Source organism: Castor canadensis, chromosome 2, assembly GCF_047511655.1.
Source record: "Castor canadensis chromosome 2, mCasCan1.hap1v2, whole genome shotgun sequence".
NCBI lineage: Eukaryota > Metazoa > Chordata > Mammalia > Rodentia > Castoridae > Castor > Castor canadensis.
The window spans coordinates 37,132,833-37,159,297 of record NC_133387.1 but is presented as its reverse complement, the minus strand read 5'-3'; the positions used below and the strand labels follow the sequence as shown (position 1 = coordinate 37,159,297).

The window sequence follows — 26,465 nt, the reverse complement described above, 5'->3', positions numbered from 1 at the left end:
TTTAAGTGAAAAGTCCTTCTGCAGCTAAACATCTGTTACAGCAGGGGGCGATGTCTCCAAGGAGAAAAACAACCCAGACAAAAATAAAGGCTGCTTCTGATCGGACAGAAACTAGACTTCATTATAGGGAAGGATTAATATTTATTTATGCATTTATTTATTTACTTATGGCACTGGGGATTGAACTCATGGCCTCAAGCTTGTTAAGCAGGTGCTCTACTACTTGAGCCATGCCCCCAGTCCTTTTTGCTTTTTTAGTTATTTTTGGAATAGGGGCTTGAATTTTTGCCTGGGGCCAGAATAGGCTGAGATATTCCTATTTAGGCTTCCCATGTAGCTGGGATAACTGACAAATAAGCTGACCACAACCAGCTTATTTGTTGAGATGGGGTCTCACTGATTTTTTGCCTGTGCTGGCCTTATACTGTCATTCTCCAGATCTCAGCCTTGCAAGTAGCCTAGGATTTCAGGCATAAGCTGCCATATCCACACAGGTTATGACTCTTTAAGTTAGGACATTTATTTTTAGGTCATGCAGGAGCTTTTTTCTTTTAGAAAAATGTCATTTTAATAGACATTTGGGAAGACTCTTGTACTTGATATTCTTACACAACTCCTAGTTTCCTAAGAATTTTTTTGTGGCAACCTATTGTGAAAAAGGAAGCAAGTGGGGAATAGCAGTAGATTCTCTTCTAATATTAGCAGACTCTGAGGGTGTTTCTTTTGTTTTGTTTGTTTTTTTCCTTCCATCTGAAGTATTTCTTTAGTAGGAATTGTAGTTTTTTTCCTGACACATATCCAGGATAATTTTGCTTTTTTTTTTTCTAAAGTGTCTGTTGGATAGTACTTCTGTTTATATTACACATACAAACATTTGTAAATTTTTTTATTATATTGTGCTAGAGGTACATTGTGACATTTACAAAAGTACTTGCAATATATCTTAGATTCACCCACTCCATCATTCTCCTTTATCCCTCCTCCCCCCATTCTTAGAATAGTTTCACAGTTCTCATTTTTCTATTGTCATACATGAGTACATAATATCTCCACCATATTCACCTCCTGCACCCTTTCCTTACATCCTCCCCCTCCCACTGGTACCAACACCCAGACAGTACCTCTTTTACCTCCCTGTTCTCCATTTTTTGAAAAAAAAAGACACTTTTGTTTAAGATAGCCATACAGGGATTTTCACCGTAAGATTTTCATGTATATATGTACTATAACCCAAATTGGTTCATCCCCTCCATATTTCTCCTTTCTATCTTAGTCTTCTTATGGTGATTTCAGCAGGTTTAAAATTTTTATATTCATTCTTGTATAGAAAATACATCACCATATTCACCTACTTTTTACCCTCTCTTTCCCGTTAGTGACCTCCCCTTGGCATGACCTGGTTTTCATTCTTGTCCTTCGTTATTAAGGTGTCTGTTAGTTCACTGAGATTTTTGCCTTAGTCTTAGTATTTGTACTTGTACATGCGTTGTACTTAAGTCAATGTAATGTATCCCCTGCCCACTGCATTTCCTTGTCCTTTTCCCCCAACTGGTGGTGTTTTAACAGTTTTCAGCAAGTTTCCTTGTGTCTCTCTCCTACACGGAGCATATTCACACATTTAATGTGTATAGATAAACACATTTATTTTCTCTGCACTATGTTTTCTCTAACCATGGAAAGGTACCTTTTGAAGTTTGAATATTGTCTCAAAAGAAGAAATCTAATTCTGCATACAATTTTAAGCACTAATATCACAATATCCATCCTTGTCTACAAATACCACTATATGGTTGCTTATTATTTTTTCCTTTGACTTATATGATAACAGGTATATTTTACAGAGCATTTTGTCCACAAAGTTGAACATCTTACTTTCCCATACATGTCTAAGTGAAAATAAATTGGAGCAGAATCTCTTTCACACTTAAACAGCCAAATCTTGGGTCTGCCATCCTGGGCCTCAAGCTTTAAGCTATGACAAATTCAGGCTAGATTGGGGTACAGAAACCCAAGACATTGAGTTCATTATTTGCTACCCAAGAGAATGATTTCTCATGTATTAGGTGATTTCCTAGAAGAAATAAACTGCCCTATGTGGGAGACAGAGTCACTAGATTTGGCTGTTCCCTTGTATGATTTAGCATGGACTCTTAACTGAGAGGTCCTGAACATTTTTATTGTTAACCAGTTTGTGTGTGTGTGTTTAAATGGCCTTTCAAATACTTAGCATTATAAGAAGAGAGTTAGATGGTAAATTTGAATTTTTTCCTCTAACATTCAGGTTATATCACTCCAACATTTTATATTCTTCATTGTCTCCTAAATAATGGTTTACTTGTTACAGAAGCCAAACTTAAATCCTTCCTTGCAGTGGGAAAAATTTGGGGAAGTAATGTTTTCATCTAAATTTGTGCATTTTTTTACTCCAAAAATGGGGAATGTCAAACAACATAAGATTTTGTTTTTGTTTTGTTTCCAGTGATGGGGAAACTAGTACCTCTTACATGCTTGGCAAGAGTTCTACCACTTGAACTACATCCCCAGATCTTTGCTCCCTTTGCCTGGGCTAACCTTGAACTCATGATCCTCCTGCCTTTGCTTCCTAAGTAGATGGGCTAGCGGTGTGTACCACCACACCCAGTTTAGAACAATTTTTTATTCTAATTATTTCCTATTGGTCAATTATAAGAAATTTCTCTCATGAGAATCCCATGCAAGTCCTATTTCTCAGAGGCAAAACTTATACTTTCTATGTCTAACATACTAGACATTTAAGAACATGTTTGTGTAGTTAGCAGTCGAGAGACCCTCACACTGGGAGGGAGAAAATGACAGAATATGGAACCACTTATGGCACCACAGAAAATAACAGATTTTCTTCCCATTTCTTCAGAAGCTACCATCATGGATATTAAAAGGTATAGCAGTGGCTTCTGCTTTTCCTGTCTCCTGAACAGCAATGAGAACTTGCAAACAGATGTTGAATGAGGAAAGAGAGGAAACACTTCTCTCCTGAAACCCAAGAATTGAAAAGGTTTTGACACATCGTTAGTTACTGAAGTATTTTGAGACAATGCATTTATTATCCTTATTGGAAGAATCAGACCACATTAGTATAATTATAATAACTGCTTATCTGCATATATCCTATTCACCTCTATGCAAGAATTTTGCATATAACCCTTAGGTAAAGTTATAATTTTGAGAAATTGGATTTTTGTTAATCCCATTTAAGAAATTAGTTGCTCTTGAGACTTACTGGCCTTTATATTTGTTGCATGGTATCTTTATTTTCTTCCAGAGATGAGAGACTGAGGATTCTTCTTTATTTAATCAATACTAGCTAAAATTTATGTGACTCTGATGTCTTTAAGCATAGATTTCCAAATCTGACTATGAATATTTCAACCCAATTTCACCAAAGGCAATTCATTATTGACTCATGCTTAAGCAATTTCTATGGTTACCAAGAGACACCGCCACCTAAGACTAAGCGTTTGTCTCAAGATGTGCTGGCATATCTGAACTTGTCTTCTGGGTATTTACTTAATTCCTTAGAAACCTTATGACTCCATCAATGTCTCCATAAAAAACCACTTTACCACTATTTCTTACCAGATACTCTCTGCCCCTTCTTGACCTCTTTAAGTACTCGATGACAGCTGTGATGATGTTTTTGAATGTTCATGTATATGAAAAGGATGCACTGCACTGAGGTATGTGGGTATTTGAACACACAACCTGACATTCTGGCCTGATTAATAGAATCTATTTTCACTTGTTTACCAGATGTTTAAATAGTTTTGGCTATTTTGTCCTTTCATGGGGAACATATCATTGTAGCTTCTATTTAATCTGATAATGTATTTTGAAATACTCAAAATGTCAATTAACCTTTTATACTTGTTTCAAATGGCATTTTGAATGACATTTATAAAGGCTGCTATTGATTTTTTTCTTCAGTGATACTTGTCAGGATATCTTGACCTTCAGACAATAACAAAAGCAACTTGTTCCCAGTTATTACCACCATCAGCCATTATTTGAATGCAGATATAGGAGTCAATTTCTCCAGAAATGTTGACTATGAAATCGCCATGGTTTAGTTCAGAGGAGACTGGGTTTAGGAGTCTAAACGGATACCTTCTAGCCAAGTCCCATGGATTTCCTTCACTTCAGTTACAGCTGAGTAAGATGGAGGAAAAAATGTTGGATCTAAGGAGTCTAGAAAATAATGAGTCCAAGTATTGGGTGGATATCAATGAATATGCTGAGTCATCAAGACTAATAATAGGGACCCTGCCACCAGGGTCCTGTAGGCAAGAGGTTATAGCAGTAGTTGATGACATCCTAATATCTGGTGACAAAGGAATATCTGCTTTCCTCCAGTCAGACAATCTTTAGAAGTGGGTAGATCAACCCTGGATCAACCGTGGAGCAGCTGGTACAGTATATGGAAACCTGTGTATAAACTTTCCTTAGTGGCTATTCTTACAACACACCATGGTAACATTTCTCCCTCTCCGCTGTCACCCCAGAATGGATCCCCAGTGTAACATCTGCCTGAACATCTTCAAGGACAAGAAGTCTGCTCTGTATGATGTCAGGACTATGCTACTTTCCATTCAAGCCTACTAGGATGGACAGCCCTTTGAACACACATGCTGCCAAGCTATAGAAAAAACCCACAGCTTTTATGAAGCACCCTCAAGAAACCTACTCAAGGCAAGTCTCCAGCCCAGAGCCTTAACCTGGGTTATCTTTCCTTGTGTCATCTATTTTTACCTTAGACAGTCTGTCCCTTCCTGATTTTGGTATAGGACTCTATATCTTGAGCTGTTGTGTTGGTTTTATCTCTTATTTTTCTGTGTTTTTTAATTAAGTCTCTAGTTGAGCCCTTGTGAAGTATATTAAATAAATACATTTGGGTTTTTTTGTTGTTCTTTTAAAGAACATGGAAAGCAAGGAAGAATGAGGTAGGGGCTAGTGTTACCAAAGAATGTGAAGGAATGCCTGGAGTTTGATAGAAGAAGGGAACTAAAGGTAGAAATGGATGGTGAAGTCAAACACAATGTAGTATACTTCAAATAGCTGTGATTGTTAGGAAACAAAAAGAAACTAGTGGAAATAACAATAAAGAATGAAGAAGACACACACCTCACAGGAACTGTGGAATGCCTACATGGGAGAAAAAAAATAACCACCCTCTACTTGAAAGTTCAAAAATGATAATGAAACCCATTTTTTGAAAATTGCAAGAAAATTAAAAAGGGAACTGTTGAGAGGAAGGGGATAGTAATAGAGGGGATAAATATAATCAAAGTAGATTATGTGCATGTATGAAACTATCACCATGAAACCTCTCTCACTTGTACAATTATTATGCACTAATAAAAATAATTTTTAGAAACACAGAACAACAGAGACTTCAGGGATACCCAGGTATCAGTTTCAGCAAAGAGACGAAGAGGTTTTGAGTACAAGGGAGTTTGCAATCACAGCAGTTGGATATCAGAGGATATAAAGGCAGAGTTAGTTTGGGAAGGGAGAGGGTCAGATAAGGAGAATCACAAAGCAGAATGGATATTAGGTTTCCAAATGAGGCTGTAAACTAGACACCTGATGAAGTAAATAGGACTGAGAGGTGTGCTGAAGTTAGTCCTAGTAGTTTCCTAGAGAAATGTGAGTAATCAAGAATGCTTAGGCAATGAGTAACTAAAAACATAGCCAAGAGAGGCTTAAAGACAAACTGTAGGCTAGTCTAGATTTGGCTCAGACATGTTCATTTTAATCTGCCTCTGCCTGTTCGGGTTTGTCCCTTCATTTGAGCACTACTCCTTCATGTGACGGATCAGAAGTAATACAGGAGAAAAGAGAAGACAAGGAGAAAATCTTACCCACCCTTCCATTTCTTTTGCTAGAACTAGGTCACATGCCCAAACCCATCAAAGGGAAAAGAAAACAGAGTGGCTGTGGTTGCTGTAGCCAATCATAGCTTACATTCAAATAGCCACCCACAGCAAAATTAACTTTCTGATGTAGGAAGAAGATTTGGCTGTTGAGTTGGCAAGTAGCAAAGACAGCCATAGTGAGTAATTTTTTAGATTCAGAGTCTTCACCTAGAAAGTGTTCTTACAACCATCTATGTATAATTCTGAAGCCTGAGGGTTCTATTGGCTTGTGAGATGAGTCAGGCACATCATTTGGGAACATCTTTCTTAAGCACCAGCAATGATGTGGAATCAGAACAAGAGAACAGGGTGATATCTTTGAGGTATCTGGTTACTAGACTTTGCTGGACTTGCTCCTCCTTCCCATCATCTCTTGTTGCTCCATTTTCAAGTCATAGGTCATTGTTATTTTCTTTATCAAGAACTACTCTTCTCCCCCTCTCAAAAATGATAACTTATTCCTTAGTGTCCTTGCCATCTGATTACCTGGCCATCTGAAACAATTAATTATTTGAATCTGTCTTTATCTACCTCTCCATGACCATAACCAACACTTCATTTCATAACCTTGTCATATCTTACCAGATAAATTATAAATGATACCTGTTGAAACTATTCCAGGAATGAGGGGAGGGAGGATAAAGGAGAATGGTGGAGGGGATGAACTCAAGTATGATATATTTGCTATATTGTAAGAACTTTTGTAAATACTACAGTGTACCCCCATCCAGCACAACAATAAAAAAATTTCTCTCAGGTCTTCCTGTCTGTCACCCTTGTTCCAATTCAATGATTCTCAAAGTTTAGTATGCATCATAGTTACCTTGAGGGCTTGTTAAATACAGATGACTAGATCCCACTTCTCTGACTTTCTGATTCAGTAGTTCTTTGGTATGACTTGAGGATTTGGATCCTAACAAGCTCCCAGGAGATGCTGATGCTCTAGGTCCACAGTTTGAGAAACATTGTTCTGATCCATTTTCTACTCTTCTGCCAGAGGGCAGAACTAAGATGGCATTTCTATGGCGAGAATCTAACAGTAATATAGCCTCTTCTCCTATAACTTCTGTACATACACATTGTCCTCTAATCATACCCAAATGCTTGTAGTTTCTTGAAGCTGATGGATTCTTCCACACCTCTATTACTTGTAAGTATCTCCAAAAAGCTAATGCATGGCTCTTCCTTGCTCTACAAGGTTTGGAAGCCATTCTGTGTACTCAGAAAGAGCTCAATCTTTACTGTTAGTTTTCTAATATTGTTGCTGTACTTGAGCATAGGAATATTACATTGCCTTCAACAATGCTTATTAAAACTCTCTCCATGTTTCTTTCTCTGTAGGCATTTCCTATCTGCCCTCAGTACACATGATTAGAAAGACAGGTGCCCTAAAATTTCTGAGTTCACATGTTACAAATTCCATCATATAAAGATTCTCTAGCCACGTGGTTCCAATTACAAATAGCCAAGAAAGAAAATTGATTATTTCCAGTTGTCTCTCACATGGACAAACTACTCCAGGGATAGTCATATACAACAAAAAATTTACCAGATAAGGTTTGAGCGGTACACACAGTTGGAAGAAGGGAGGTGGGGACAGAAAGATACTTACAGGACAACTCTTATAAATGAAAATAAGTGGATAATTAGAAGAATAGCATGCCAGATGATCACTAAACTTATTTCCAGTGCACTCATATTTCCCAGCATCCATTGCAGTTGTGTTGATTTCTGTTAGAGTTTTTGCCAGTAAACATGGTCAGAAGTAAGGCTTGAACATTACAACTCAAGAGTCCCCAGAAGCTGGTGGTGCCAAGAAATAAAGGAGCATCTTTCCTCTACACTGTTAGCACAGCATGAGGTGAGCAAGAGATGTTCATACGTTGTTTTAAGCACAGATATTCAGGTTATCTATCATGAAAATTAGCCATCCCTAACTACTGTAGATTAATAAAGTAGATCATTTATTCATTCTACAAATGTTCCTTAATTAGGCCAGGGGTTCTGTTGTGATGCTGGGGAACCTGAGTCAATAAAGCAAGGCCTCTGTTCTGAGTTCTTCATAGTGTCATGAAGGAGACAGGCAGGTGAAAGAGCATGAAGGAAATAAAGGCCTGTCTCAGAGAGAAGATGGTGGAAATTATTCTTAAGTGACTATAATACTGAAAAATCTTCTCTAATAGAAGAGATAATTTTCTTTATCACTGGAGTTTTGAACTTAGGGCCTCACACTTGCTAAGAAGGTGCTCTACTTGGCCTATGCCCCCAGCCTCTTTTTGGTTTAAGTATTTTTCAGATGGGGGTCTTGTGAGGTATTTTTTATTTTTTTTTTTTTTGGCTTGGGGACAACCTCAGTCTATGATCTCCATACTTATGCCTCTCATATAGCTGGAATTACAGGTGCATGCCACCATACCAGCTTGTTGGATGCAGCAAAGATCTTGCTAACTTCTTAGAGACTGTTCTCAAACCATGATCTTCCCAATCTCTGCCTCCTGACTAACTGGGTTTGCAGGTATGCATCGTCATGACTGGAAAGAGGTCATTGTCGCTGTTTTCCTAGATGAGCGGATGGATAAACAGAAGCACTGCAACAATATAATTTGAGACTGGTAGGCATTGTGGTGCACACTTGTAATCCCAGCTACTCGTGAAGCACAGCAGGAAGATTGTGAGTTGAGACTTGCAAGGGTAGCAGTGAAACCCTGTCTCAAAAAAGGAAAGAAGGAAGGAAGGAAGGAGGGAAGGAGGGAGGGGAAGGAGACAGAAAGGGAGGTTGTGAGAAAGAGAGCAAAGAAAGGAAGGAAGAAAGAGAGAGAAAAGAAAGGAAGAAAGAAGGAAAGACAGAAAAAGAAAGAAAGAAAGAAAGAAAAAGAGAGGATGAGGGAGGAAGAGCAGGCCTGGTGGTGCACATCTATAACCCCAGCTACTTAGGAGGCGCTGGTAGCAGGATCACAATGGTCCAAGGATATCATGGGCAAAAGCACGGACTCTATATGAAAAAAAACTAACAAAAGGTGGTAGACCTCAAGTGGTAAAGTGCTTGCCTAGCAAGCATGAAGCCTGAGTTCAATACCCAATATACCAATATTGCCAAACCCCCCCCGAAAAAGTACAAAAGAAAGGATAGAATTCTTAGAGCCCCATCTTATTGACAGAGAAGAAAATCATTAACAAAAGCAAACTGATACAGAGAAAAAAATCTTAAATTATTTTCGTTCATTTTTTAAAAACCTGTATCCAAAGTGGCATAGTCCCATCCAGGGTAGTAGTAACTCCTTTGACCACCAGCACTTTCTATTTGTGAAAAGACAAGAGAAAATGTATTGACTTGCTGCTCTTTCTGAAGAAAATTTTATTCTCTTCTAGTATTTGTTGACTTAAATCGTAATGCATAGTAAGGTCCATATATGCTATGAAAGCATCATTTTCATATTGCTTTCTGCTGTGGTTGCATAGAGAATAACCCTGCTTTTAGAGGTATACATTGAAGTATTTGTGAGTAATGGAACATCATACCTGCAATTTATTCACAGATATGTTAGGAAAAGTAACATAGAGAAGAAATGTTAGGAATCTGGGTGAACAGTAAGAAAATTCTTTCTCCTATGGCTTGTATTTTTTCCCTAAGTCTGAAATTGTTAAAAAGATCTTAACAATTGTTCAGGGCAAAATTGGAATTTTGTTGTATTTTTCTCATATTAATGTTCTCAGTTTAAAATACACATTTGCCAGGAGACCTCATAATTATGTTTAGTTGCCACTTAACAACTGAAGGAAGAAAACATATTTCATTGAGCACCATCTCTTTATACAAGTGGGATACTTACATGAAGGTTTGGCTCCCCATGGTGGCAGTGCAGTGGCAAAAGTGCATCACTGACTCCTAAGAACTGGATTGGAGCTTGAACCCTGCCACTCACTGCTCAGCATCTGTGGGCTTTGCCTCATATGGGATATGGCATATTACATTTTCAAAAATACCCATGAGAATATTTCTGGCCCCACATATTCCTGGGGTGTGTGTGTGTGTCACTAGGATTGAACCCAGAGCCTTGCACATGCTAGGCAAGTACTCTATCATCTACCACTTATACTATGCCTCTAGCTCTGGCCCCACATTCTTTTAGAACCTTGTCATTCATCATCTGGAGTCTAACTTTCTCATTCTCCTCGTTCTATGTCATAGTGGGTATTTATTTAAGGAATTAATTACACATGAGCTCCCAAATACCATCAACATACAGTTTCATACAGAGTAGGGCTTGCCTTTAAGTTCACAGTCTTGTATCTCATAAAAGATAGGCATTTTAAAACAAACCAGGAAGCCACTGTAATGAACACAATAGCAGAAATAAAAATCTAGTGATTATTCCTGAAGTTTGTCAATAATTAGTATGTGATCAAAATCATAATTAGTAATTTACATTATTTCTTACCATTTTTTAATCAAATGTTCAAACAAATTATTTCCTTTTAGTCATAAGCACTATAATTTAGGGATGATACTTTCGAAGTACTTAAGCATTTAAAAGAGTGAACTTTAAGTGAGTAGGCAAGTTTATTGGCCACCCTGCTTGACAAATGCTTATAATACATTATTATTTTTTCCATACACATTGTCTCTTTCCTTATTCCAACTCAAGTTCTGCTAATGGATGTGAAATGGGAGTGGGGAAGAGGGGAGCTGGAGGAAAACACAGGATCGCATCAACATGCAGTACTTTCACTCTAAACTGATTTTCCATCACATGACACTGTGCACCATATTTGCCATCAAGACATACCCTATGTAGTTTTAAGCATTCCCATCTGTCCACTCTCATGGCAACATGAAATGGCAAGCCTGGCAGATGTAGTCCCTGCCTCACAGGGGCTGCATCCCAGAGAGAAGATTCATTATCTCATGGAAGGGTAAGGATGAGTCTTGCTTCTTATAAAATGAACCCAGCATTACTTATCTCCATCCAAAAGATCTTTGGAGGATAATAATAGAGCCTTTGACTGACTACTCTCCTGCTATGGATTTTATCAAAGGGAGAGTTAAGAATATTAGAATGACCTCCTTTTTTGTGTGTGTATGTGTATGTATGTGTGTGTGTGTGTGTGTGTGTGTGTGTGTATTGAAATAAGTGTTATAATATGAAAGCAAATTTGACTGACTGACTAAAACTTTTTTTTTCTCAGACAGGGTCTCAAGATGTAGCCCAGGCTGACCTCAAACTCTTAATTGTCCTCCCTCAGCCTCCTGAGTGCTGGGATTATAGATGTGTACCACCATATCTGGCTTGAAACTTCTTTTTTTTTTTTCTTTTATTATTCATATGTGCATACAAGGCTTGGTTCATTTCTCCCCCCTGCCCCCACCCCCTCCCTTACCACCCACTCCACCCCCTCCCGCTCCCCCCCCCTCAATACCCAGCAGAAACTATTTTCCCCTTATCTCTAATTTTGTTGTAGAGACAGTATAAGCATTAATAGGAAGGAACAAGGGGTTTTGCTGGTTGAGATAAGGATAGCTATACAGGGCATTGACTCACATTGATTTCCTGTGCGTGGGTGTTACCTTCTAGGTTAATTCTTTTTGATCTAACCTTTTTTCTAGTTCCTGGTCCCCTTTTCCTATTGGCCTCAGTTGCTTTTAAGGTATCTGCTTTAGTTTCTCTGCATTAAGGGCAACAAATGCTAGCTAGTTTTTTAGGTGTCTTACCTATCCTCACCCCTCCCTTGTGTGCTCTCGCGTTTATCATGTGCTCATAGTCCAATCCCCTTGTTGTGTTTGCCCTTGATCTAATGTCCACATATGAGGGAGAACATACGATTTTTGGTCTTTTGGGCCAGGCTAACCTCACTCAGAATGATGTTCTCCAGTTCCATCCATTTACCAGCGAATGATAACATTTCGTTCTTCTTCATGGCTGCATAGAATTCCATTGTGTATAGATACCACATTTTCTTAATCCATTCGTCTGTGCTGGGGCATCTTGGCTGTTTCCATAACTTGGCTATTGTGAATAGTGCCGCAATAAACATGGATGTGCAGGTGCCTCTGGAGTAACAGTCTTTTGGGTATATCCCCAAGAGTGGTATTACTGGATCAAATGGTAGATCGATGTCCAGCTTTTTAAGTAGCCTCCAAATTTTTTTCCAGAGTGGTTGTACTAGTTTACATTCCCACCAACAGTGTAAGAGGGTTCCTTTTTTCCCGCATCCTCGCCAACACCTGTTGTTGGCGGTGTTGCTGATGATGGCTATTCTAACAGGGGTGAGGTGGAATCTTAGCGTGGTTTTAATTTGCATTTCCTTTATTGCTAGAGATGGTGAGCATTTTTTCATGTGTTTTCTGGCCATTTGAATTTCTTCTTTTGAGAAAGTTCTGTTTAGTTCACTTGCCCATTTCTTTATTGGTTCATTAGTTTTGGGAGAATTTAGTTTTTTAAGTTCCCTGTATATTCTGGTTATCAGTCCTTTGTCTGATGTATAATTGGCAAATATTTTCTCCCACTCTGTGGGTGTTCTCTTCAGTTTAGAGACCATTTCTTTTGATGAACAGAAGCTTTTTAGCTTTATGAGATCCCATTTATCTATGCTATCTCTTAGTTGCTGTGCTGCTGGGGTTTCATTGAGAAAGTTCTTACCTATACCTACTAACTCCAGAGTATTTCCTACTCTTTCCTGTATGAACTTAAGAGTTTGGGGTCTGATATTAAGATCCTTGATCCATTTTGAGTTAATCTTGGTATAGGGTGATATACATGGATCTAGTTTCAGTTTTTTGCAGACTGCTAACCAGTTTTCCCAGCAGTTTTTGTTGAAGAGGCTGCTATTTCTCCATCGTATATTTTTAGCTCTTTTGTCAAAGACAAGTTGGTTATAGCTGTGTGGCTTCATATCTGGGTCCTCTATTCTGTTCCACTGGTCTTCATGTCTGTTTTTGTGCCAGTACCATGCTGTTTTTATTGTTATTGCTTTGTAATATAGTTTGAAGTCAGGTATTGTGATACCTCCTACATTGTTCTTTTGACTGAGTATTGCCTTGGCTTGAAACTTCTTTTTGAATAAAGTTCATTTTAGTCATTTTTTCCCTTTAAAAACTGCTTTAATGTTCTTCTAAGCAGAATCTCTAGACAGTTTTAGCTGTAATCACTTAATCCTCAAAAAAACCCTTTGAGATACTTGTATTACATTCTTCTATCAATAAAGTAGCTGATGACAGTGGGCCAAAGTCACAAAGCTAGGAAGCAAAAGGACTACAATTCCTACCCTGACAATCAGGCCCCAAAGTTTAAACCTCCATTCACTGTCCTCAAACTGCTACACTGTATTATGTGCCTTTTTCTCTTCCATATAAACTGGATGCTCACTATGTCAGAACCACACAAAAGTAGTACCTTTTGCGTTTTACTCTTTCACTGAAACATGCTTTTGCATGTTCACAGGAAGCTTCACAGGAAGCTCTTCTCTCCTTCAAGATTTGCTCACCATGGACTGAATTTCGAGCCATGGAGCCAGCCACAGCACTGGGCTAGCCTAGTAGAGATAAAACCCTCTGCTTCTCAACCAAATCCATCAGATTTTGGGCTGAAAGCAAAAAACACTCTGCTTAGGTGCCAAAGGAAACATACTTACATTACCAAGAGTTTCTAACAAATGCTTTGGAGGCTTTAAAAGGGTAGCTTTCTAAACATCCAAGGAATCTGCAAACATCTGCACATGGCCTGCATTTCAGTAGGAGCATTATTTGGGAGTTGTGTAATTTGTTTTTTAATCTGAAAATCAACATGGCTGTTGCAGTGATGCCTGATTATCAATTGTCGATGATGCCAACAAATCTTTCCTATGGTTAAATAATCAAAAGGTATTCCTAGTCTTTAATTTTTGAAAGAAATGCAATTTTATTACAATTTTGGCATTCTTTAACAGAATTTCAAAGTGGAACCAAAGGTTTATCTTTATGAAGTTTATAATCATTCCACAAAGTTCAAGATGTTTGGCAGTGCTTGGGAAACTTAAAAACAGTAATAAAAGGTTACCGTGAGGAATTCAAAGCTGCCTTGTATGGTAATGCTGCTTCAAGCCACCACAAACTTCTACATTACAAGGTTAGCTGTGATTGGAGTGTTGCATTAGTACTATGCAATCACAGAGATATTTAAATGGCTTGCCCATTAACAATGGATAATGGACTTTGGCACACTGACAGTTAATACTTCATTAGAGAAGAGAGAGAGAGACGGAGAGAGAAAGAGATTAATTGTATACTTTTTGGCCTCATTTGTTAAGTATTTATCAGCCTTCTTAACTGTTCTTTGGCTCTAACAGCTCCACCTTGTCTTGCAATTGTAAACTATGTCTTTTTGCCAACCTGGAATGCATGTTGTCTTTCTGCCTGGTCCAAGTTCACTCTAACTCTGTGCTCCCTCAAATCCTGGTCTCTCAAGCTCTTGATTTGTTGGCAGCCAGTAAAAGGGGTTTCCTTATGAATCATAGTGGGCAGGGAGGTTGGGTAATATGCCCTAATCTTGTGCCATAATCTGTATGGAATGTATTTGAAATAGAAGACAGAAATCTAAAATTTAGTTCAGCATTTGACTTCAAACACATTCTCAAGAAATTGGAGTGCAATACGGAAAAAAGAAGTGTCTCTCCTGCTACAGGAAAGTTTGCTCCCATAATATTGTCTCCACAGGGACAGGAACTGAATTACATGCTCAAGCTTTGAGGCTTCTGACCCTTTCTATATCTTGACCCTTTTAGATTTTTAGGACCCAGCTTTCCTGCAAAGGTAATAAAAGTCATCAGTGCTGTGATGAGCTGAGCTGGAAAGACACGCCCTTGAGAATACACAGGTGCCCTAGGCAAAGGCTTCCGTCAGTTCTCTGAACGAACAAAAATGTCAGACAAATCACATCTTTAGTCACAAAGCTAAAAAACATTACAAGATAAGGTCTGTTTATAAAAGTCATGGAATTGTCATGAGAACATTGTTTCCTACTGTGTTCTTTACCTGTTTACACTAAGTTGAAAGTATGGATTTGGTTATCAGTAATATGCAAAACAAATTAAAACTAGCTGTCAAGCACTAAATTTTATTTCAGAGAAATTAGATATGCTGCATTAATGAAATGCTACGTTTTTCCTTTTTGTATCTAATAAAATACTCAAATATATGAAAAATTTAAAATTCAATGAAAGGTATTTTTGAATGAGCAGAAAAACAAGAAAATGTGTGACAATAAGCTTGAAATTTGTCCTAAAAGCTTAATGTATGAAGCTCACGTATTCTCCCAAGTTAGAATTAATCACGTTTCAGAAATGTAGAATGTACATATGCCACAAAGTCTTCTCTGGTTCCTAAGCAATGAAGTAATCATACATTCTTAATTCTTGAATCTCACAAAGTAATTGAAATGGAAGAAAAATGTCAGGTATATTACTTAACCAACTTATGACACATATTCTTAAGCATGGGTGAGTGGTATTAGAAAAAGGACATGAAAATAACCTATTTTTATATATTTATAAGTTTGGCGTGATACAAAAATCCCTCTAGTATCAATAATCTGATATAGTCACACCAGGTATAACTGGTATCAATAAATTCATCAGTTAACAGTCTCAGTAGTCTCAGAGTACCTGATGTCTGTGCTTATTCATTTTTTCACCAGTCAACACTCATAGCTTATCAAATGCAGTGATATTTACAAGGTATGTAAGAAGCTCAAGAATTTAAGATGTTTAGCATGTGGGGGAAGAGGCAGACATGCAAATAAGTCATTATCATGGATGTGGTCTGAATGTTTATATCCTCCCCAAATTCTTATGTTAAAATCCTCACCCCCAAGGTAATGGTATGAACAGGTGAGGCCTTCAGGAAGTGAGTAGGTTATAGAGGTGGGACCCTCAGAAAGAGCATTAGTGCTCTTGTAAAGGAGGCCCAAGAGAGACTTTTCATCACTCTACCATATGACATTGAGTGAAAAGATGGCTGTCTATGAAGAAGAGGTTTATTATCTTACTTCCATACATGCAGCTTTCTCCGCACTGTTTTCTCTCTTTTCTCCAATGTGTTTTTGGCAACTTTGTTAAAATTCAGATTGCTGTAGTTGTGTGGATTTATTTCCCGTTCTTTCTATTCCATTTGTCTACATGGCTGTTTTTGTGCTAGTGGGGTTTTGTTTGTTTCTTTCTCTTTACTGTGGCTCTAGTATAATTTGAAAGTAGGTATCATGATACCTCCGGCATTGCTTTTTTTGTTGTAATTGCTTTGGCTATTCAGGGTCTTTTATGCTCTCACATGAATTTTAAGATTGATTTGTCTGTTTCTGTGAAGAAAGACATTGGAAGTTTGATGGAAATTGCGTTGGATCTAGTTTGCTTTCAGTAGTATAGCTATTTTCACAATACTAATTCTGCCAGTCCATTGAACATAGGTCTATCTTTTGACGTCTTCTCCAATTTCTTATTCAGTGTTTTATAATTTTCACAATAGAGGTCTTAAAAAGTTTTGGTTATGTCTAGGTACTTTTTAAGGCTATTGTGAATGGCATTGTTTTCCTGATTTCTTTCTCAGCCTGTTCATTGTTGACATATAGAAAAGGTACAGATTTGTACATGTTAAATTTGTATCCTGATATTTTTCCAAAAGTGTTTATCAGAGCTAAGTGTTTTGGTGGTGTTTTAAATATAGGACCATAAGGATAACTTAATTATTTTTCTTGCCTTATTTTCCTGAGAGGAATTCAAGCACTGTACTTGAATAAGAGTGGAAAGAGTATACACTCTTGTCTCGTTCTGATTTTAGAGGATATTTTCCCCATTTAGTGTACATTCCTTCTATTCCAACTTTCTTCAGAGATTTTTATCATGAAGGGATGCTGAATTTTGTCATAGGTTTGTTTCTGTATCTATGGAGATAATCATATTATTTTTGTCCTTTATTCTACTTATATGCTGTATTATATTTATTGATTTATATATATTGAGCCATCCTTGCATCTCTTTAATGAAACTAACTGTATCATGGTATATCATTAATGTGTTGGTAAATTCAGTTTGCATATATTTTATTGAGAACTTTTGCATCTATATTCATCAAGGAAATTTTTCTATAATTTTCTTTTTTGTGTGTGTCTTTATCTGGTTTTGGTATCAGGGCTTTGTAGAATGAATTTGGTAACATTACTTCCCTTTCAGTGTTATGGAATAGTTTGAAGAGCATTGATGTTAGTTCTTTCTTAAAAGTCTGATAGAATTCAGCAGTGAAACCATCTGGTCCTGTGCTTTTCTTTGTTGGAATACTCTTTACTACTACTTAAATGTCATTGTTCATTATAGGTCTAGTTAAGTGGTTTATATTTTCTTACTTCATTTTCAGTAGGTCATAGGTATCTAGACATTCATCCATTTCTCTATATTTTCCAGTTTATTAAGATATGTTTTCAATGTATTCCCTGATGATCCTCTGAATTTTGTTGCCATTTTTTGTGTTATCCTCCTTTCTATTCTAATTTTATTAATTTGTGTCTTCTCTCTTTCTTTTGGTGAGTTTGGCCAAGGGTTTGTCAATCTTGTTTATGTTTCAAAGAACCAACTCTTTGTTTTATTGATTTTTTTTGTATTTTTACATTATCTCTTTCATTTATTTCTGCCCTAATCTTTATTACTTCTTTCCATCTACTGCTTTGGGGTTGGGCTTGTTTTTTTTTTTTTCTAAGAGCTTGAGCTGCATTATAATGTGATTCATTTGAGATCACTCTGAGTATTTAATGTAAACTATCCTTTCTGCACTCTTTGCTGTTTCCCAAAAGTTCTAGTAATTTGTGTTTTCATTTTGACTTGACTAAATACTTTTATTTTCTACCTTATTTTCTTTGATGACCGACCCATTGATTGTTCAAAAAAATTTTTTTTTCAGTCTCTGTATGTTTGAATATTTTCTATAGTTTCTTTTGCTGTTGATTTCTAGTTTCATTCCATTTTGGCCAGGTAAAATACAGGAAGGTATTTCAATTTTCTTGTATTTGTTAAGGCTTGCTTTATATCATAAAATATGATCTGTTTTGATAAAGTTCCATGGGCTGCTGAGGAAAATGTATATTCTGCAGCTGTTGGGTGGAATGTAGATGTATGTGATGGCCATTTGATCTGTAGTTTGTTTAATTCTGACATTTCTTTGTTGACTTTTTTGTCTGGATGACCTATCATTTTGTGAGAGTGGGTTATTGACATCTTCCATTATTGTTGTGTTATTGTGTGTTGTGGTCTGTCTATGTTTTTATGTCCACTAGTAGTTTTTTAGTAAATTGGATGTGCTGATGGTCAGTGCAGATGTATTTACAACTGTCACATTGATCTCCTTATTAATATGAAGTGACTGTGACTGTTTTTGTCTCTTCTGACTAGTTTTTATTTGAAATCTTCTTTGTCAGATGTGAGAATAGCCACTGCTGCTTGCTTTTGTGCTCCATTTGCCTAGAGTATCATTTTCCATTCTTTCACTTTAAACCTGTGTCTTTGCCAGGGGGGGGTGTGTTTAATTTAGGTAACAAATGGTTATTGTTTTTAAATTCAGTCCTCCAATCTGTCTTTTGATTAGAGAATTGAGCCCATTAACATTAGGTGTTTTATATTTTCCTGTCATTTTGTTGTTTCTGTAGTGTTTAATTCTTTCCTGATCTTCATTTGCTTATCTACTTACCTAAAAAGATTTATTCTTTCCTGTATTTTCATGGTTACATTTATTTTCCTCTTCTGTGGGTAAGATTCTGTAGTGCTAGGTTAGTGGTCATGAATTCCTTTAATTTTTGCTCATGACAGAAGGTTTTTATTTCTCCTTCAATTATAAAGGATACCTTTACTGGATACAGTAATCAAAGTTGACAATTGTTTTTGTTCTAGCTTTGAAATACATTATTCTATGGCCTCCTTGTTTTTAAAAGTTCCTGTTGACGAATCTGCTATTACTCTGATGGGTTTGCCTTTATATGTGACTTGGTGTTTCTCTCTTGTAGTTTTCAATATTCTTTCCTTGTTTTGTATACTTAGTGTTTTAACTATAATATGCCTTAGAGAGATTCTTTTCTAGTCTTGTCTGTTTCATGTCCTAAAATCATCCTACACCTGGATGGCCATCTCTTTCTCAAGAAGTGAGAAATTTTCTGCTGTTATTTTATTGAATATGTTTTCTATGCATTTAGCTTATACCTGTTCTCCTTCTATGTGCATGATTTGTAAGTTTAGTCTTCTAATGGTGTCCCAGAAGTCTGGCATATTGCACTAATACTTTTTTCCCTTTTATCTTTGTTTGAATGTTTTGATTCCTCTATATTATCTTCAAACTCTCCATCTTCAATTTAATCCACCCTTCTAGTGAGATTTTAACTGACTTTTTAAATTTGTCTCATTGAGCTTTCCATTTCTAGTATTCCAATTTAATGTTGCAGGATTTTGTTTCTTTATTGAATTACTCTTTCATGTTCTGCACTGTCTTCTTTATTTCATTCAGCTCTTTATTTTTGTTTACTTGGAATTCATTCAGGTATTTATTCACATCATTGTTAATTTCATTCATCATTCTTTTATTCATATTTTCAGAAAAAATTTAATGACAGTGCTTTAAGGTGAAGCAAATATGATACAAAACAATGATTGTTTTTGTTCAAAATAAGTACAAAGATGCATGGAAAGCAGCAAAAAATATATATATTTTCATTTTGGAAGATATGTTTTTATTTTCCAAATTGTTGACAATAAGCTTTTTCTCCTCTCAGTACCAGAATTATATACAATTTTAGGTTTAGGGATAGTTACAGATATAACTTTTCTAGGTTTCATACTTTTCATACAAAATTCATCACACCTCTCACAGTGCTAAACTAAGTTATCCTTTAGCTGAACTCACTATCTCTAGCTGCAGTGAATGTTTATAGATTGGAAATGATATTTAATTGACATCAGAAAATATTTTATCATCTAAGTTTTATAGTACATCTCCAAAGTGTGGAAAGCTCATAGATTTGTGTAAAGAAATCAGTCTTGATTCATCCATTTAGCTGAACATCCCACAAAATAATCCTCTCTATACATGGGCTAAATAATTTCAACTGTAGCTCATATAGTCCCTCTTTACCCAGTATTGGACTGAGATGCTTGATCATTAAAAAAAAAATTCTTTGAGATTTCATCCACATTTTTGCTAGTGTTTGTTACTGCAGAGTTGACTTTTCAAGAATTCATGTTGCCTTAATTTTACATATCACTTGTGTTTCTACATTAAGATTTGTGAATCTGAGACCTAGTCATTGGTTGGAAGTTTTAATCACCTGTAGTCTTTCAATTTAAGTATTCTCAGTGTCTGAATAGGACTGTTTAGTGGCAGGGTTAAAGCATAGTTTCTCACCATATTACTGGGAGTGTAGCTCAGTAGTCAAACATTTACCCATGTACTCAGTGCACCAGGACTGATCCTCACCGCCACTCAGAGGAAAAGGAAGTGGGATCTCTTGAAGTTCCAAATGTATGGGTTGGTGCTACATGTAAGTTGAAAGGCAGGACTGGTCAATTGTCTGCTTTTGTGCTTCTTTTACCTTAGAGGCTTTGCTTCTTTGTGTACTGGGAACCAATGCTGCTCACAAGGAACTTTGTAGCTTATGGATCAAGTAGGTTCCCACTTACTGCATAGACTGTCCCCCACCCCAGTTTGTGCCCCCAGGAGCAGCAAGCATCCAACCTAGAGGTGTCCTCTGAATGACCAGATAGTCAGGGGGAGCAAACAGAGCACTGAATTCTTCTTTGGTGGTGCAGAACTGAGGGACTTTGGTGCTTTTCCTAAGGTTTTCAGACACTGCCCAGCAGTTCACCACCCTACAGGAGGGACAAGGATGGGAAAAATTGCTATTCCCTGGCAGCAAACACACACAACTAGCTACCTGCTCCCTAAAGCCAGTCTCAGTTTTTTCTGAACCCACCCAACAGTTCCCCACTCTGTGGACAGAAGAGGAATGGGAGAAATCATGTGATCTCAAAATAATGAGCTCAAAGATCTCAGCCCCACTTGGCTGCAAACTGCCACAACCAAGAGGCAGCTCCTGGAAGCCAAGCTCTCCAGCAGCCACATGCTTGGTGCTGTTTCTTCATTGATCCTCAGTCAATGGAGCTTGATTTTGCCAGGAAGGGCAGAGCTACCACTCTTGACCTCCAAACTCCTCACTGCTGAAACCTCTTAACCAGTCTATGTCAGACCCTCTTCCTCTCTTTGACCACCTTTTGTAGCTTTCTCCAACTGAGATATTGTGGCAGAGTATCCCAAGGCCTACTGAGCTGTAAGTTTTTCCTTGTTTGCAAGTACTCAGAGTATCTCAGTCTTAAACAGTATGCCCTCTCTCACAATGGCATCTCTCCAAAATAAAAGCATCTCTCTGTAATATGGAAAGTGAAAAAAATGTTTTTCTTTTCTGATGCTAGCCTGTCATGAAAGGGAAGTCACTGTTGCATCAAATTCCTGCACTGGGTTTAAAGTTTGTGGGAGGTGTGGGCTTGTCCCACAGTTAGGTCTGTCACTCTCACCTAGGTAGCTTTGACATCCCCTACCCCAGGGAGAAGGAGTTGTGGATGAAGGCTATTTCCTACTTTATTCTGTTGCCCTTCTCTTTCTCTGTGATTTTCAGCAATCAAGTCCCTTCTTCAAGGTTCCTGATGCCTTTCCTCTCTTCCTTCAGAATATAGTCTCTCTTTTGTTTTCCTAACTCTTCTCCTTCATGAAATCAAATGGTAAAATCTTCTACTCTCCCATGTTTCCCTGACTCCATAGACCACTTATCTTCTTATTTATAGTCAACTGAAGACCAAAAGGTTTCTTGTTCAAGTATGCCTGAAAATGTGGAATTTTTTTGTATGCATAATTTCTAAGTCTTCAATATGTTAATATATATGACTATACAAGAATGGTAGTAAAGATAGAATTTATCATGTTTATTTGACAAAGGAAATTTTTTGCACAGGTTATTTTAAAGAGCTAGTGTTGCACACAAGGTAATTTGGAAATATTACTATAAGCAATTACTTCAATGTGTTAATCACTGGAAGTCAGTGAGATTCATACCCAGATTTGCATGAAAGTGGGATTGTAAATGAGACTAAGTTGGGAAGCAATTATCTAAGCAAAGTCCATGGGAATGGAGAAGTCTGAAGTAGGTAGATTTTCAGAATTAACAGCACCAAGAGACTACTTGACATGGAGAGGAAATAAGGGAATGAGGACGAGAAAAGTAAATGATGAATTAACCAAGAGATCAAAGGTAACAACATCAAAAATGAGACAAATTAACATCAAGGGACTTCTTATGTGATGAATAAAGACAGGACACCACTAATGCATCATGACCTATAAAGAATAAATGGAAATTAACCTGAAAAATGTTCTTCAAAGATCAATGGATATATTCTCAAAAATAATCAATGTCATAAAAGCCAAGAAAGGTCAAAGAGCCATCTCAGAATAAGACAGACCAAAAAGATAGGAACACTAAATGCAAGTGTGATTCTTCATTACATCTTGAGTCAACAAAACATATGCTATAAAAGACATAAAAGAGACCATTGGAATAATTTGAATAGGTACTATGAATTACATAGCACTGTATCAATGTTAATTCTTTAGACTGTGAGAGGAGGATCCTAGATGGTGGGTGGTAGGGAAGCAGAAATCCTAAGCTCCATGACTCCAGGAACCACCATAAGATGTCAGAGCTACACTTGGTGCACCATCACATTAGGTGCACATAAATTGAAAGACCCTTAAATTAGCCTGTAATTGCACCTAACAGCTGTGAAAGTCCTGCATGACACAGCCAGTAAGGCATGTCCTGTGCTGGAAAAAATGCCCCCTTGTCATTTTTTTCCCCCTCCCAACAAGCAGGAGACAGAGCATCAATCAGAATCAAACACTGCAACATCCTGGACCCCTAACCCATGGAAAGCCTCCCTATGCTGTGCCATTTCTCCCCACCAGCCAGTTCCAAAGCTGCATGAATCTGCAGAATGAACAGGTGAGCATCATGTACCACGTATGAATCCCCTTCCCACCCCTTGGGAACATAATCCAGTTCAGCTCTTGGGCAGACGGAACCCCCTCCCAGCAAAACTGAAAAGCCTAAGCAGCAAACTGTAATCTAACCCCTACAGCAGAGGTGGGGGTAAAACACTGAACCTGTACCAGAGAATGGGGGTAGGGCAAGGAGCCATGTTTTCATTACCAAACTCTCAGTGAATGAAAAGGGTAAAGCAACAAAGGCTGAGAGTGGGGGTGGGGCGACAAGCCACTAACACCACACAGAGGTCTGGAGAGGCATAAGACTAAGAGTGGAGGCAACCTCCAAAGCAGGGCAGGAGGTGGATCCTGGAGCTGATCTCATGGGACAGAGGGCAGTATTAAAAACTGACTTGCCCCACCTTGCTGGGGAAGGAGCTGACCAAACAGAGTTGCAACTGAAGGGCAATTCAGCTGCTGCCCAGTGAAAGGAACAACAGCTCAGACCACGCTGAATGAACTGGCAGAACAACCTCACCTCCCAATTGCAACTAACCCTTTTGACTGCAGGAACCAAAGACTACTCACAAGCCAGTCTCACCTGGTAAGACCACACCAGAGCTCCTGTTTGTATACCAATACCAAGATTGGATGACTAAGGAATAACTCCAGACCTTTTATCAAAGACTGAACTTTTTGTTGTTCCTGTACCTTGTGTTTTTGTTGTGTTTGTGTGTGTTTTCTGTATTATTAACTTCATCATCACTATTTTCTTAATCCTATTCTTACCCCCTTCACTTTCCCTCCTTTTCTTATGCTACAACCCATTGTTCTCCCTCCCAAATACTCTTTCTGCCCCTTCTCATCACTCTCATCCACTCTCTCCCTGTCTTCACCTCTCCCTCCTATCCTTCTCCAACCTGTCACCACACTATCCCTTCCTGCTAAATACTCACCACCCTCTGACTAGCCTACTGTACCAACTGTACACAACCCAGCCCCTGTAATCCCTGACAGAGCACCCTCCACTACAACAACAGAAATACACCCAAACACACACAAAACTCAGCAGCCCCCATAACTCTTCCCCCACCACCAGTCACTTTTCCCACCCCCCCTTTTAGTGCCACATTTACCAATTCCCCAAATTTCTATATCTAGCCTAATAACCATTACCCCTCCCAACTCGCACTGTTTATAGATATTATCACCAAGGGATTTTCTGTATAACATGTAAACAACTGGTCTTGCATTGAACCTGTGAATTTGTTACTGCTAATGAATTTGTCCTTGTCCAGGACAAGGACAAAAGAGAACATCAACCTAGCTAATAACCAAGTCAGTCACACACAAAATTCAAGTCAAGGTAAAGAAAACAAGTAATTAAAACCACCAACTAGCCTATCAAGAACATACTTGCACAGCATTAAGTAGGGTGATGTGAAGAAGAAGAAGGGATGGAAACCACTCTCCTCAAAAAAACAATTCAATACAGGGTTCAGAGGGAAATGAAGAAAATGGATACCCAGTTCCTGACCTCAACAAAACAATGTTAAAAGTCACTAAGGAGCCCAGTGGTGCCCACAAAAAAACCCTCAGAGAAGGAATCTTGGAAAAAAATCACTGAGAAATACTAGACATGGTTCACCAGAATGTACCAGATGCACTCAAGAAATTTCAAGACACCAAAAATAAAGATATAAAACAAATAAATGAACTCTGAGAGAACTTCAACAAACACCAAAGTGAAATGAAGGACACTATTAAAAGAGAGACATATTAATTAAAGATGACAACACAAAATATAAAAGAGGAGTTGAACAAAGATATAGAAAACCTCAGAAAAAAAGAGTCAAAACAGAAATCCTGGAAATAAAAAGTCCCTTTAGTCAAACAAAAAAACACAATGGAAGGCCACTCCAACAGACTAGAGCAAATGTAAGACAGAATCTCAGAGCTCAAGATAGGATATAAATTAAAGACAAAAAAAAAAAAAGAGATCTTAGTCAAACAACTCAAGAGCTGTGAAAGGAAAATGTAAGAATTCAGCGACTCCATCAAAAGACCAAACCTGAGAATCATTGGCATTGGAGAAGGAGAAGAGGTTCATGCCAAATGTATACATAATATGTTCAATAAAATAATAACAGAAATTTCACAAATCTTGAGAAACTTTTGCTCATTCAGATACAGGAAGCCTCCAGAACACCAAACAGACTTGATCAAAATAGAACATCCCCATGGCATATTATCATTAAAGCTACAAGCACAGAAACAGAGCAAGAATATTGAAGGCTGTAAGAGAGGAAAAACAAATAACATAAATGTAAACCCATCAAAATAACAGATTTCTCAATGGAAACCTTAAAAGCAAGAGGGGCATGGTGTGCTGTATTTCAGGCGCTGAATGAAAATAATTTCAGCTCTAGGATACTCTACCCAGGAAAACTATCATTCAAAATTGATGGAGCAATAAAATTCTTCCATGATAAACTGAAACTAACACAATATATGATCACCAAGCCACCACTACAGAAGATTCTACAAGGAATTCTGCAACAGAATTGAAAGCAAACAAAACCACAAGAGGATGGAATGTATCAAACCTCAGGAGAAAAAAAGACAAGGAATCAGAGAGTAGTGTTGATTTGGCTACATACAATCAAATCCTTAAACTAAATTGCAGGAATCACCACATACCTATCAATATTAATACTGAATGTCAATGAACTCAACTCCCCCATCAAAAGACACTATGTGGGGAGCTGTGTTAAAAAAGAAGATCTGACAATCTGTTGTTTACAACAGACCCATCTTTTGACAAAAATAAACACTGGCTTAGGGTGAAAGGTTGGAGGATCTACCAAGCCAATGGCCCCCCAAAACAGGCAAGTGTAGCAATACTTATATCAGACAAAGTAGATGTCAAACTCATATTGGTCAAACGAGACAAAGAAGGACACTATATACTAATAAAAGGGGTAATACATCAAAAGGAAATAACAATTACCAATCTATATGTGCCCAATGTCAGTGCACCCAATTTCCTCAAACATACACTAAAGGACTTAAAAGTACATATAGACTCCAGCACAGTGGTAGTGGGACACACTTTAATACCCCTCTATCACCAAGAGATAGGTCATCCAAACAAAAAATCCTATAACTAAATGACAGCATAGATCAAATGGACCTAACTGATGTCTACAGAATATTTCATCCAACAAGAGCACAACATACATTCTTCTCAGTAGTCCATGAAACTTTCTCCAAAATAAATCATATCTTAGGGCATAAAGCAAGCCTCAGCAAAAATAAGAAAATAGAAATAACCCCTGCATTCTATCTGATCACAGTGCATTAAAACTAGAATTCAACAACAAAAACAACAGCAGAAAATTCACAAATAATTGGAGGCTGAATAACACATTGTTCAACCATCAGTGGGTCATAGAAAAAATAAGAGAGGAAATCAAAAGGTTTCT

General features: G+C 37.6%; 1 pseudogene; it reads left to right on the top strand.

Moving 5' to 3' along the window:
- The first annotated feature begins 121 nt into the window (after positions 1–121).
- Positions 122–11,233, top strand: LOC141420307 (ubiquitin-conjugating enzyme E2 C pseudogene; annotated as a pseudogene).
- Positions 11,234–26,465: the final 15,232 nt, after the last annotated feature.